The sequence below is a fragment of the Rattus norvegicus genome, chromosome 10 (assembly GCF_036323735.1).
Source record: "Rattus norvegicus strain BN/NHsdMcwi chromosome 10, GRCr8, whole genome shotgun sequence".
NCBI classification, from domain to species: domain Eukaryota; kingdom Metazoa; phylum Chordata; class Mammalia; order Rodentia; family Muridae; genus Rattus; species Rattus norvegicus.
Window position 1 is genome coordinate 959,766 of NC_086028.1, and position 6,000 is coordinate 965,765.

The 6,000-nt window shown below is 41.9% G+C and overlaps 1 pseudogene; it reads left to right on the forward strand.

Annotated features, from left to right (window-relative positions):
- Window positions 1-5,744, forward strand: part of LOC120095004 (uncharacterized) — a 40,003-nt pseudogene extending 34,259 nt beyond the window's left edge.
- Window positions 5,745-6,000: the final 256 nt, after the last annotated feature.

Here is a 6,000-nt window from a genome sequence, read left to right on the forward strand (position 1 = left end):
AGAGGTGCAAACTAACAAGAAGGGCCTGAAAAAGAGAGGAGAGGAGGCTATTAAATATTTTTTAGTAATATGTTGCCTTTGTCTTGTGCAGAACATGTAGAGTTGAAGCAGCACCAGTATAAAATCCATCTGAGTATTCAGAGGGCCTTGAGACTTGATGCTCACACATGTCCTGCCTAAGTGGTTTCCACCAGGATTGTGTCACTGGCAAGTATGACATGTTTTAGAAGCATCCTCAACAAACCCTGCTAAAATTCGCCTGCCTGTTAATCTCATACTATTGCCAATTGATTTCTGCTATTATATATAATATCAACAGAAGCATTTTCACTAAATTCCATATCCAACATTTAGGCATCACCTATTAATTATTTGCAAAAGTGCCAAATATTTGTCTCCAATAAACATTTCCATTTGCTTCTTATTTTATTCCAGATCAAGAGTTAAGAATGAGAGTTAAGAATGCCTTCTTTGAATTATTTTTTCTGTATTGTTGTAGGGACACTTACTTGTCTTGGTTAATATGACTCTTTTTGACCTGTGTCACCTCTTTGGAAGTTTGTCCAAAGTGAGCGGTGGGGTGAACAATGGCAGGTAAACAATGGGAAAGCACATGGCCTCACACCTATATCTGAATCACACCCACTGTGGCCCCTCCCTCCTATTTCCCTCCCAGGCTGCTGCAGAGCTCCCAGCACCCAAGTGCATTTTCCCTATGTTTCATTTTGTCCTTTAACCCCAAACTCTGGTAAAATTAAGGAAATTTTCATTATGAAGTTTTAGATCCACTTTACATTTACACCTGTCAGTTTTTCTAGGGTGTTTTTGCAGTAGCTAAGCAGGTCCTGAGTAACTTCCAAAAGAATGTTACATTGTATTCTTTTAGAAAAGGCCTTGCCCTTTCCCAGGGCACAGGAGCAGCCTTCCTGCCAAGAATAAACAAGTTCTAACTCCGCAGACTCCGACAGCATTAGGTAGGAATCTGTTACTGAACTGCACTTTCAGCTTCACTAAAAAAAATTGAAAGAACAGGAACAAGTGTAGAGTGAATGGAGGGGAAAGACGTGTTCCCTCAGAAGCCAGGATCCCTAGCGAGCTTCCTCAGGCAAGGGTGGGGAAGATGGAGCAGGTTGCAGTCTATGGGCACTAGCTATCCATTCATGTGCATAGCCAGTCAGCAATTCCTTACACATAAGCACAGACCCCTCCACACACAAGATGAAAAAAATTCATCTTCACAAGGAATAAGCACTAGTTTCCAGTATGTACAGAAGAGCAGCTACAATTGAAGTGGGACAACCCAGAGATGACACAGACTGAGGGTAAATCTGAGGAGAGAGAGAGAGAGCCCTGAAGAGTTTAGTCCAAAAGCTTGGATTACCCAACATTGAATCCACAGAACACATGAAGTTCGAGAAGAAGAACGACTAAAGTGTGGATGCTTCAGTCCTTCTTAGAAGGAGGAACAAAAATACTCACAGCAGGAAATACAGAGGCAAAGTTTAGAGCAAAGACTGAAGGGAAGACCATCCAGAGACTGCCCCACCTGGGGATTCAGCCCATATACAGCTACCAAAGCCAGACAATATTGCTGATGCCAAGAAGGAGCCTGATATAGCTGTCTCCTGAAAGGCTCTTCCAGAGCCTGACAAATAACAGAGGTTGGCAACTGGAACAGAGAATGGGGTCCCCATTGGAAGATTTAGAGAAAGGATTCAAGGAGCTCAAGGGGTTTGCAACCCCATAAGAACAACAATACCAACCAACCAGATCTCCCAGGGACTAAACTACCATCCAAAAAGTATACATGGACAGACCCATGGCTTCAGCTGCATAAGTAGCAGAGGATAGCCTTTTTGAACACCAATGGGAGGAGAAGCCCTAGGTCCTGCCAAGGATGGGCCCCTGGAGTGCAAGGGAATATCAGGGCAGGGAGGGAGAAAGTAGTGAGTGGATGGTTGGGGGACACCCTCAAAGAAGCAGGGGGAGTGGAGATGGGATAGGGGGAGTATGGAGGGGAAACCAGGAAAGGGGATAGCATTTGAAATGTAAAGAAAAAAAAGAAATTTAAGAAAAAAAAGAGGTACCTGGCTAGGTCACTTGGACATTGGCAACCCCGCTGACAAGCTGAAAAGGGGAAGGGCACAAAGACTGGGTAGGACAGGTCCTTGCAGGCCTCTGCATGTGCACCAGGCTCTCCTTCCTACCCTTCCTGAGGTAGGAAAGTTCCCTGGTTATTCTTTTTTAGTTTCCCGTTACTTTTGGGCTGAGTCCAAAGTCCCTGGACTCTGTTATCAGCACCCAAGGAGCGATGCCACAGGGTGATCTTTCAGGAACTGAGATAGCTGTTCTCAAGCACCTGTCCACTTGGTTTTGAAGTCATTATCATGTGAGTCAGGGGATGCGCTAAGGGTCTAGGGTGGTGGTAAGGTGCAAGAGCCACTCTAAACCTAGAATAGAGAACTCTCTGAAGTTAGCTCCAATCCCCATCCTTGGTTTCCCTGGACTCAGAGAGCATTCAGACCAAAAGCCCAAGAAGAAGGAAGACCAAAATGTGGATGTGTCATTTCTTCTTAGAAGGGAGAACAAAATACTCATGGGAGGAAATACAGGGACAAAGAATGGAGCATAGACTGAAGAAACAGTCACCCAGAGACTGACCCACCTCGGGATCTATTCCATAAACAGCAACCAAACCAGTCACTATTGCTGATGCCAAGAAGTGCTTGCTGACAGGAGCCAGATAAAGGGTATCTCCTGAGAAGCTCTGCCAGAGCCCTACTATACAGATTAGGATGGTTGCAGATAACCATTGGACTGAACAAGGGGACCCCAATGGAGAGGATAGAGAAAAGACTGAAAGAGCAGAAAAGGTTTGCAACACCATAGGTAGAACAACAATATAAACCAATCGAACCCCACTAGACCTCCCAGGCACTAAACCCCCAACCAATGAGTACATAAGGAGGGACCCATGACTCTAGTCACATATGTGACAGAGGATGGCACTGTCCAGCATCAATAGGAGGAAAAGCCTTTGGACCTGTGAAGAACTTAGATTGTCAGCAATGACCTCCACCCTTACAAAATATTGGGAATAAAAGTTGTTAGTGAAGCTAGGCTGAGATGTTTTCTACTATTGCCTATGATGTAGAAAATCTTAGGAAATAATTTGAAGTTCAGAAAGGCACACTCGTATGGGTTAAGCTAGGATCTTTATGATCAGGAAATAAGTACAATGGCACTAGTAGCTGACATGACTCTCACTCAGGCTGGACTGGTGATAATTGATTTCTTACACCCATTTTCCCCTCAGCATCCTGATAAGACTTACTACGAATTTCTGATAAGTCAATATGCATTCTGAGGACTTAAGGAAGATATGACTGATTTTCATATAAAAGTTTAGTGTGATTCTTTTAAGATTCTTAAAAGATTACTTTTAAGAAAAATAAGAAAATAATTACTCATTTCTTTGTAACTGCTAATTTCTGCCTGCCAGTAAGAGAAACCGGCTGAGAAAACCCTCTTGCTTGCTTCAGTTTTGTTAATCTATGATAAGTTGCTTTGTTATGAATGTTCATGGGTTTTTGGTACTAATTTTTGTTCTTTACCTGTACTTGTAATATTATTTCTTATAAGGTATTGAAAAACACATCATTCACTAACCATTCACTACAATAAAACTAAAACAGAAACACATTGTAACTTAATACTGCATGAAAGATTTGGCTGGGATATATATTGGATGAAATGAAGAATAAATTGTGGGGATTGGAGCATCCACCAACTATGTGTCTCTGTTGAGGTTTATGTGTGGTGGGCTGCAGCATTATTTCTTCTAACATAAACTATGGGGTATGTGTGAATATGTGTAAGGGTTGTGTGTGTGATGGTTAGAGCATTATTCTTTTATCTATCAATTGTGTGTGCTTGTATGCATGCATGTATGCATGTATGCATGTATGCATGTATGCATGTATGCATGTATGCATGTATGCATGTATGCATGTATGTATATATGTATATGTGCAGAGTTTGCATGAATGAGGGTTGGAGCTTCCACCCTCATTCACCACATATGTGTATGTGTAATGTTTGTGTCTATGGTAGTTTGGAATATTGTTCCTTTCACCCATCAACAATGTGTATGTATGTAGGTATATGTGTAAAGGTTGTTGCCTTTCTGGGTGTGTGTTGCTTTCTCAGGCCACCTATTGTGTGTACTTATGCATCCAGGTATAAAATATTTGAAGCCTGCTTGCTGAAGGTCTGCATTAACTAATCTATGTGTGAATGTACATATGTCTGTCTATAGGTCTCTATGCATATACGTCTGTGTGTTTGTATGCATATATTAGTGTATATGAAATTATTGGACTTTGTCTTTTGTTTCATCCACTCAGTGCGAGTGTTCCTGCCTCTGTGTGTTCGTGTGTGTATTTGTGTTTGTATGTGTGTGTGTTTGTGTATGTGTGTGTAAAGAGAGAGAGAGAGAGAGAGAGAGAGAGAGAGAGAGAGAGAGAAAATTTTCTCTCTTTCCTTCTCTTTCTTGCTGGCCCCAAGGAGTTAGAAAAAGTTCATAGTTTTTCCAGTACCCTCAGGGAGTTCCAGCCCCAGTAATTTAAGCATTGTTCCCTCATAAAAAGGTCTGCTGAGTAACTTCTCTGATTTCTGGCTTCCTTTGGCAGCAGCATCTTTTGGTATCTGGATCCAACCATCAGAAGCTCTAAGCACTGACCCCTAATGGCTGCCTGCCTCAGTTTACACACCAGATGGATGCCAAAGCTGGTCTTTGTCAGGAAAGTACAGATTTCCTAATGGTGCTTTCAACCTTAGTTCCTATTAGAGTAGGTAACTGAAGAAGTATCAGAGATAACTTTTGTGTTTCTTTAACATGATAGATGTCCCTCATATTTTTCTAAATTTAGAAATAACTTGGCCATTGTGCCATGTAAAGTATTGATTATCGTTCATGTGCATGTTTTAACTTTTGTGATTTATTTATTGACTTTTTAAGCTTTTAATTTCAACACTAACTTCCAAATTGCAACATTTGGGGCAGAAGAATAATTTGGATCATGTGCGTTGGAATAGAGGTACTGAACAGAACCACTCGAGTGGGAAGGTAAGAGTGTCATTATCTCTTAGTGACTCATGTGGTAGAAACAGCACCATGACATGTGTGAGTGAAACTTTTCAAGAGCTGTTGACTGGATGGAGTGGTGGTACACGCCTTTAATCCCAGCACTCAGGAGGCAAAGACAGACATATTTCTGTAAGTTTTAAGCCACCCTGGTCTACACACCAAGTTGCAGAAGAGCCAGGGATGTTTCTCAGGAACTAAAAAGCAGGAGTATAACTGCAACTTTTTAAAACCTATTTTTAATGATGGTTCTTAAGTATTTTAACTTTCCTTTTAGCCATTTTTACCAGAGGTAGTGGGAAAGAAAGGATATGGGGAAGTGGACTTGTTTAGAAATGGTTCTTTAGAGCAACTCCCATCTGTTTTTTCAGACGGAAAATCGGCAGTTCAGTTCACAGGTCAGCAGCAGCAGCTTGATCTACTCACAAACCCTTCACAGATACATCAGCGATCCAGTTCGGTAGACTCTGGATAGTAAACAGCTTTGGGACTACCTGGCAGAGCCAGGCAGGCCTCAGCAGGCATGAGTCAGCAAGATATACTGATTTCATGACTCCCTGAAAATGTCTGCACAGCATGCATATCAAAATCTTTCTTAGCAGGGAGAGACTACTCAGTTCTTGCAATTATTCAGGGCACTAGCCTGGCATGCTCGCACACGCCTCTAATTCTACCATTCGGGAGACAAAGGCAGGCAGATCTCTGAGCTTAAGACCATCCTGATCAATAAAGTAAATTAGAGAATATCCAGAGGTACCTATATACCCTGGGGCTGAAGGGTAACAGGGCCCTTCAGAAGTTTTAGTAGAATTTCTTGATTACCATAAACAAGATTTAAGGAAATGGGTGGTCCT